Source organism: Amblyomma mixtum, chromosome 8 (assembly GCF_055824585.1).
Source record: "Amblyomma mixtum isolate Tamu chromosome 8, ASM5582458v1, whole genome shotgun sequence".
Classification (NCBI taxonomy): domain Eukaryota; kingdom Metazoa; phylum Arthropoda; class Arachnida; order Ixodida; family Ixodidae; genus Amblyomma; species Amblyomma mixtum.
Genome location: NC_143019.1, coordinates 88978002 through 88987098, shown reverse-complemented (window position 1 = coordinate 88987098; position 9097 = coordinate 88978002). Strand labels below are relative to the sequence as shown.

The following is a 9097-nucleotide window of genomic DNA, read 5'->3' as shown; positions in this document are numbered from 1 at the left end:
TGACAAAGTACCCCACAAACGCTTACTACTAAAACTGTCCTGGTTAAACCTTCATCCTAACATATTACAGTGGATAAGCGAATTCCTGGCTAACCGCACCCAGTTCGTTAACGTAAATAATCAAGCCTCTAGCTCTGTTCCGGTAACATCAGGTGTCCCGCAAGGATCAGTCCTTGGTCCGCTATTATTTTTAATATACATTAATGACCTTCCAACGCATGTCTCTTGTAACGTCCGTATTTTTGCCGATGACTGTGTCATCTATCGCACTATCAACAACGCCTCTGATCAGTTCGCCCTCCAGAATGACTTAATCAGCATACAGGACTGGTGTAACAACTGGCTCATGGAACTAAACCCCAATAAATGTAAAGTCGTGTCATTTCACCGAAAACGTAATCCTGTCCTCTTCTCCTATAAAATCTCGCATGTCACGGTAGAATTAGCTCAGACTTACAAATACCTCGGAGTAACATTGTCCAATGATCTAACCTGGAACGCGGATGTCACTAAAATCATATCATCCGCTAACAGAAGCCTTGGATTCTTAAAACGACATCTACGTCATGCGCCACAAAACCTAAAATTGCTTGCCTACAAATCACTTGTCCGTTCTAAATTAGAATACGCCTCTGCTATTTGGAGCCCTAACCAAAATTATCTAATAAATTCCCTAGAATCAGTACAAAATCGAGCCACAAGATTCATACATTCGTGCTATTCATATAATGTCAGCATATCAGCACTAAAAGCAGAGGCAGGATTAACATCCCTGGCTTGTAGGCGTCGTATTACTAGTATGTGCTTGTTTCACAAATTTTATTTCAGCTCACTTCGTCGTCCCCCCTACATCAATCCGCCGGCACGCATTTCCCTCCGCATTGGTCATCCCCTTCAAGTAGCCCGGCCATGTACGCGTACAACTACATTTGCATCGTCATTCTTTCCACGCTCAGCCAAGGACTGGAACAGCCTTCCACACGACATCGCCGCAATCACCTGCCCATCAACATTTGCGAACTGTTTAACTGCTACCTTTAACAGCGAATAATATTTGTATCTTATGTAAGACAGGCCTTCGGCTCCCGAACTTTGGGCGGCTGGCGTGAGGAAGAAGAGGACGAAGACAACGGCGCCGATGCTCGAGCTTGCCGCCTGTGTCTTGGCCAATCCCCCGCAGTGGGTATGCGCCATTTTCTAGAGGACAACAACAACAACAACAAGTGTGCGCTGATCGCTGCCGCTGGGACTGATCGCTGCCTCTGGACTGAGCTGAGACGTACCGCTAGCCGTTCGCGACGCAGCGCCTTCGTAGACGTCCTACACTACACTTGGTGGAGGTGCTGTCTGTTCTCACCATCGAGATACGCCACCATGCCCAGGCTTCCAGGCTCTACCACGGTGCCCGACCCCCCGGCCCAACCTGCCCAGCCTGCTGGCTCTGCTGTCATCTGTTCTGGTGCCGTCCGTCAGCGCGACCCCACGATCTTCAGCGGCACGGATGACACCGATGTGGAGGATTGGTTGGCCTCCTATGAACGCGTAAGCGCGTATAACAAGTGGGACGAAAGCGTCAAGCTTACCAACGTTATATTTTATTTAAGCGACGTTGCCAACCTGTGGTTCCGCAACCACGAAGCGGACATCTCCAGCTGGGCGGATCTGAAAACCAGCCTCACGGAGGTCTTCGGCCGTCCCGCTGTGCGTAAGCTTCGTGCCAAGCAACGCTTGCGCAGTCGGGCACAACAGAGCGGCGACAACTTTACCAGCTACATCGAAGATGTAGTCGATCTCTTCAAACGCATCAACGCTTCCATGAGTGAGGCAGACAAGATCCGAAATATTCTGAAAGGGATTGATGATGACGCCTTTCAGATGCTCGTCGCGAAGAATCCCCAGTCTGTCTCCGACGTGATAAGCCATTGCCAAAGCTTCGATGAGCTGCGCAAACAGCACCTTTCGACCCGCCGAGCCGGCTTTCAAGAGGCAAATATTTCCAGCTTGGCTCTTCCCCGGGACGGTGCTCTGGACCAACAGTCGCTCCTCCAGCACATTCAGCAGTACGTCCGTGAAGAAGTCGCCCGCCAGCTGTGCTTGTCGACCAGCCCACCTACTCCTGCGCCGCCGCTCACTCCCAACATCCAGCGAGTCATACAGGAGTAGGTCGCCGAGGTACTGCCCTCTCCTCCTCCACCTCCTCAGCAGCCACTGATCACGGCTCCATTAACTTACGCGGATGCTGTGGCGCGACCGCGGCCTTCGCCTGCTGCTCCTGCCTACGGGCCTCCCCATCACCTGTTGGAGCCCCAGCGACCTGCACCAACCGCTTATCGTCCGGTTGCCCGCCCAAGACCACAGCCGCAGCCTCTGAACCCCTGGCGTACGCAAGACAACCGCCCTATTTGCTACGCCTGCGGAGTCGCTGGCCACGTGGCTCGCTTGTGCCGCAGTCGCGACTATCGACCGTATATTTATAGGCGTGAGCCTACTTACGATCTGTCCCCGACCTCCTCGCCTGTGTCACATGAGCCGCCTCCCGATCCGTCTTCGTCTAGCTACCGTTTCCGCTCTCACCGCTCGCCGTCCCCTGGCCGACGTTCCCGCTCTCCAATGCTCCGCCGCCAACCCGCTCCGCAAGCGGAAAACTAACGGCCGCAGTTCCGGAGGCAAGAACTGCGCCGCCAGCGACTCGCTCAAGCCCTGTATCCGTGCTCAGCTTGAGTTATCGCCCTTCAGTGACGCTCCCTTGGACGTGCCCGACGCTGCTGCCGCTACTGTGATCGTCTCACAGGACACTGACGTTCCGCCCTTTTCTTCAGTGCTCGTGCCTCTTTCTTGTGCTGCTCTCTCCGACGCCACTGTCGCATATACGCCCTCTTTACGATGCGCTGACCAGAAATCTGTTTTGCTGCCTCATGCCGTGCTGACAATTATTCGTGGCTCCAGCGCTATTTATGTATCTAACCCGTTCTCTTGCCCTACCACTTTGCTCCGTGGCCAATCACTTGGTAGTGTTGCCGTGCTAGATCCCGCCTCAACGTACCCCCTCGTCGATAGCTCGGCCGACTTTCACGTCAGCGCCATTACGCCTGTTTCCATCGCCAATCCGTCTCCTCTCGATGTTTTTCACCGCTCCGTCGACGCCGCCCTGACGCCTACCCAAAGGGCCCAACTTGACGCCGTCCTGCACCGTTTTGCAGCTTCGTTTGATTACCAGCAAACATCATTGGGCCGCGCAACCACCGTTACCCACTCTATTGACACTGGCACACATGCCCCTTTGCGCCAACGTCCGTACCGCGTGTCAGCCGCTGAGCGCCGCATCATTGACGAACAGGTTACCGACATGCTCAAGCGCCACGTGATACAGCCGTCGCAAAGCCCGTGGGCATCGCCGGTGGTCCTTGTCAAGAAAAAAGACGGTTCCATCCGGTTCTGCGTTGACTCCCGTCGTCTCAACAAGATTACACGCAAGGATGTTTACCCTCTCCCTCGTATCGACGACGCCCTCGACTGCCTGCAGGGCGCTGAGTTCTTCTCTTCATTGGACTTGCGCTCTGGTTACTGGCAGGTGCCGATGGCAGAGGCCGATCGCCCAAAAACTGCATTCGTCACACCCGACGGGCTCTATGAATTTAATGTCATGCCCTTCGGCCTCTGCAATGCCCCCGCCACATTCGAGCGCATGATGGACAACCTACTCCGCGGGCTTAAGTGGCACATATGCCTTTGTTACTTAGATGACGTTGTGATATTTTCGCCGGATTTTTCGTCTCACCTACAGCGCCTTGAGACCGTTCTTCGCTGCCTGGCCGACGCTGGCCTTCAACTCAATTTAAAAAAGTGCCGCTTCGGAGCTCGGCAGCTCACCATTCTCGGACATGTTGTGTCCAAGGATGGCGTTCTCCCGGACCCGGCAAAGTTGCGACCTGTAGCAGAATTTCCGAAACCGACTTCTGTAAAAGACCTCCGCAGCTTCGTGGGCCTCTGCTCCTATTTCCGCCGCTTTGTCCGCAACTTCGCCACTATCATCGACCCTCTGACCAAGCTCCTTTCCGGCCACGACCTTTCGGCCTGGTCGCCAGCCTGTGATGAAGCCTTTATGACACTCCGTCGCCTCTTGACCACTCCGCCAATTCTGCGCCATTTCGACCCTCGTTCTCCGACGGAACTCCACACCGATGCCAGCGGCGTCGGCCTCGGTGCAGTCCTCGCGCAGCGCAAGCCTGGCTTTGACGAATATGTTGTCGCTTACGCTAGCCGGACACTCACAAAAGCTGAAGCGAACTATTCTGTCACTGAGAAGGAGTGTTTAGCCATCCTGTGGGCGATAGTCAAATTCCGCCCTTACTTGTACGGGCGCCCTTTTGACGTTGTCACCGATCACCACGCCCTCTGCTGGTTGTCGTCTTTGAAAGATCCCTCTGGTCGACTGGCGCGCTGGGCTCTGCGGCTTTAAGAGTACGACATCCGTGTGGTCTATCGTTCCGGCCGTAAACATGCGGATGCTGATGCCCTCTCACGTTCCCCTCTGCCATCTGAGGCAGCGTCTTCTATCTGCGCCCTGTATTCTTGGACGTTTGAGCCCGCTGATATGGCTACCGAGCAACGCAAAGACCCATGGATCGCTTGCCTCTTGGATTTCTTATCTAGCCAATCGCCTCGACCTCCTTCCCGTGCTCTGCGTCGTCAGTCCCACCATTTCGCCATCAGAGACGAGCTTCTTTACCGTCGGAACTACCTTCCGGATGGTCGCAAGTGGCTGCTTGTCATTCCGACCCATCTGCGCTCCTTCATTTGCTCTTCCTACCACGATGATCCCCAGTGTGCTCATGCCGGCTTCTTGAAGACCTTCACCCGCCTACGACATCGGTACTACTGGCGCGGGATGTACCGTTATGTGCGCAAGTTCGTTCAGTCGTGCCCCGCATGCCAGCGCCGAAAAAACCCACCTCGCCAACCCGCCGCTCCTTTGCAACCGCTGCCTTGCCCAGCGCAGCCCTTCGAGCGTGTTGGCATCGACCTCTACGGCCCTCTTCCCAGCACATCAGCCGGCAACCGCTGGATCATCGTCGCCATCGATCATCTTACCCGGTACGCCAAAACATCACCTTTGCCATCTGGTACAGCCCACGACATTGCATCCTTCATCCTCCATCGCATCGTTCTTCGCCATGGTGCTCCCAAAGAGTTGCTGAGTGAGAGAGGTCCAGCCTTTCTGTCTGAAGTTGTCGAAGCTCTCCTTCGGGAATGCAACATCGTTCACCGCACCACCTCTGCCTACCATCCGCAGACAAATGGCCTGGTTGAGCGTTTTAACCGCACTCTTGGCGACATGCTGGCCATGTATGTGGCTTCCGATCACTGCAACTGGGACCGCGTTCTACCTTTCGTCACCTATGCTTATAACTCCGCTACTCAAGCCACCATCGGATTCTCTCCATACTTTCTCCTCTACGGCCGTGAGCCTTCTTGCACAATGGACACCATTCTCCCTTACCGCCCTGATGCTTCTGAATTTACGACTCTTTCTCAAGCCGCCACTTATGCCGAAGAATGCCGCCAGCTTGCCCGGTCTTTCACTTCACACTCCCAGCAGCAGCAGAAAAGCACCCGTGATCCCTCTGCACTACTTCCCACTTATCTTCCTGACTCTTTGGTCTGGCTCTGGGTTCCTTCCTCAAGTCCCGGCCTTTCCTCCAAACTTCTCAGCAAGTACCAGGGCCCCTACCGCATTCTTAAGCAGACATCCCCCGTCAATTACCTCATCGAACCCCTTACACCGTCTACTGATCATCGTCGCCGAGGCCGTGAAATTGTCCACACCGACCGCCTCAAACCATACTACGATCCCGCCGTCGTCACATCTCCCTAGGCCGCCAGGATGGCGCCTTTTCGCCCGGAGGAAGTTGTAAGACAGGCCTTCGGCTCCCGAACTTTGGGCGGCTGGCGTGAGGAAGAAGAGGACGAAGACAACGCCGCCGATGCTCGAGCGTGTGCGCTGATCGCTGCCTCTGGGACTGATCGCTGCCTCTGGACTGAGCTGAGACGTACCGCTAGCCGTTCGCTATGCAGCGCCTTCGTAGACGTCCTACACAACACTTACGTTTTTTCTTTGTTTATTTAATCTGATTTTTCAATGTAACCCACCCCTTATGTAATACCCCCAATCCTGGGGGCCTTTAAGGTAATAAAGTGAAGTAAAGTGAAGTGACCCACAGCCATGCAACAAAACGACAAGGCCATTCTCGCCCTCGATCTTAAGGGGGCGTTTGACAATGTTAAATATGGTACCATAGTGTCTAACTTGAACACCGCTAACTGCGGGGCAAAGGTCTTCGCCTAAGTCATAGACTTCCTCTCTGCGCGTCAGACACTCCTCAGGACCGAGGACGAGGAATACGGCCCGTACTCTATGGGTACACGAGGTACACCACAGGGGGCGGTGTTATAAGCGCTCCTTTTCAGTATCGCCATGATGCACATGCCCGGCCAACTGACTCAGGTGGAGGGCATTAAACATGCGCTATACGCTAACGTGATTACAACCTGGACCACCGAGGGGAGCCTTGAGGAGATGGAGGACCGCCTTCAGCAAGCCGCCTCCATAGTCCATGCATATATATGCTTCCGACTTTGGTCTTCAATGTGCTCCCGCCAAATCATAGCTTGTACACGTCTGGACAAATCACAAGGACAACACGTCTCTACACATATCTCTGTCGGGCGCTCCCATCAGAGAAGTGGCAGAGCTCCAGAACCTGGATCTGTTCATCAATAACAAGCTTAGGCCGGACTCTACTATAGCGAAACTCAAGCGCATAGGTACAGGCAGGGCGCATAATCCACCGCGTTTCCAACAAGCGGGGTGGTCTACGAGGCAGGAACGCGCTACGGCTCGCCCATGCCTTCGTGACCAGCCGGACCCTCTACGCCGTGCCGTACCTACGCACCACCAAACAAGAAGAGGCGCGCATTGACGCCATCATCAGGAAGGCAACAAAGCAAACCCTGGACCTCCCGGTGGTTACCTCCAACACCAAATTGAAGGCGTTGGGGGTGGTAAACTCTTCTCTTATCAGGAGTTGCGGGAGGCCCACCTCGTTAACCAGTATACGCGGCTGTCGCAAACGGTTCCTCAGCGCCGCCTGCTAAACCGCTTAAACTTCCAACACACGTGCATACCAGAGGGGACGGAGAACATCCCGGTTCTGTGGCGGCACATGGTCTGGGTCGCTCCGCTTCCGCGTAACATAGACATGGGTTCACATGAAGGCAGACGACAAGCGCGACTTCGCATGCTTCAGAGGCAATATGGATCTAAAGAGGGCGTCTACTACGTGGACATCACAGGGCCGCCACCCGCGGGATTCTACACGGCTGCCGTAGTCCACAGGGGAATGAATGTCGATGGGCTATCTTTTCGGGCCCCAAATTCAACACGAGCAGAGGAAGTTGCAATAGCTCTCGCTGCCGCCGGTCCAAAATCGCGAACGGTTATCATGGACTGTCGCGGGGCTGTCAACATTATTTTGCAGGGGAAATATGACCTCTTGCCTCCCAAAATCTGCCAAGAAACGCAGATAAAGGCAATGACCAATATTATCTTGTTACTCATCGTAAGGGGTGCGCAGTGATGAAAAGCAAGAAGAAAAAGTGCACTGCTTTGTTAAGTCAAGCAAAGGTGGTGTATACTCACAGCGACCAAACCACGCGGGAAGTAGCAGAAGCATACTTCATCGCAACGGAGCAACGGGGCTGCGTTAGCAAACCTTCGGTTGCTTTAAGTGATAACGAGATCACGTTTCGTGGCAGATTTTGGGCTTCGGGCGCACGCTAGTTTTACCATTGCCCTAGTTTTGTTTTTTGTTTTCATGTATAATGCCTTCCTTATATACCCAGGTTTTTGCAATAAAGCCTTAGTTGTGAGTTCAGCGCTTGTCCTGTCGTTGCCTTTACTCTCTTCTCTAGTCTTTTGTGCGCTGTTTTTCAACCAGAAGTTTTTTAAGATGTTTCTTGATGACATGCGTACACAACGAAAAAGCGTTCCATTTTGGGCAAGTTGGTACCTCATACTTTTTGGAAATATATGCGCACACATTGGACAAAACGCGAAAAGGGACACAAACAGTCTATGTGAGTCCCTCTTCGTGTCCTGTGTTGTGTGTGCGCGATTATTTCGAAACAAAGAAGGATTAACGCAAGTAAATTTATTACTAGACGAATGTTTATGCACTTGTTTTGTTACGTCACTTGTAAGTACCAAGCGATGACGAAGCGTGTACGACTTGTCTGATTAGAATCATTGCCTACTTTCGCTGTCTCCGTGCAAGCATTTATTTTTAATTTGATTTAATTTTCAATTCTGCCGTGTGTTCCAGATTGATGTCTGTCATGCGGATGCAAGATATGAGGTTGCTAACATTGGCACAACCATATTTGTAGACTTTTCAGGCATGCAACACACCACCCAGACACACAAGAACCATCACACCCAGAGAACAGCCACATACACTAGCACATGCGAAGGAAGCTACACTCTAAGAGATTTCTCGTCCGTTCGGGAGCAACGACGACCGTTAGTTCCCGGAAACGAAGCTTGGCCCGCGAAAAGACTAAGAGCGAGGCGACGCAGCCCTGCGCAGGTTTCAAGGACTAAATATAAAGCCAAGAGAGGAGCGAATACATTTTCAAGCACGGAAGTGATGCTAAGCTTCCCGTTTAAGTCGCCAAGTGTGATATATCCTGCATATCAAGTTGCGACATTTTTCAATAGAAGTCCGAGGGAGTACGCAGCAAATAAAAAATAATTAGGTAAGTTTCTTTATGAACGGCTGCACCATCGCTATCCGTGAGCAGGCGAACACTGCTTGCTGCTTCAAGAAAGCCTTAGCTGCTGGTTGGTTTGATCGGTTTATGGGGTTTAACGTCCCAAAACGACTCAGGCTATGAGGGACGCCGTAGTGAAGGGCTCCGGAAATTTCGACCATCTGGGGTTCTTCAACGTGCACTGACATCGCACAGTACACGGGCCTCAAGCCTTAGTTGCGTCGGAACGATTGGCAGATAAGAATGCTACGGCATATACAGGGCGCTT

The 9097-nt window shown here is 53.0% G+C and overlaps 1 pseudogene; it reads left to right on the top strand.

Annotated features, from left to right (window-relative positions):
- Window positions 1-1374: 1374 nt before the first annotated feature.
- LOC149333431 (uncharacterized) lies at window positions 1375-8386 on the top strand (annotated as a pseudogene).
- Window positions 8387-9097: the final 711 nt, after the last annotated feature.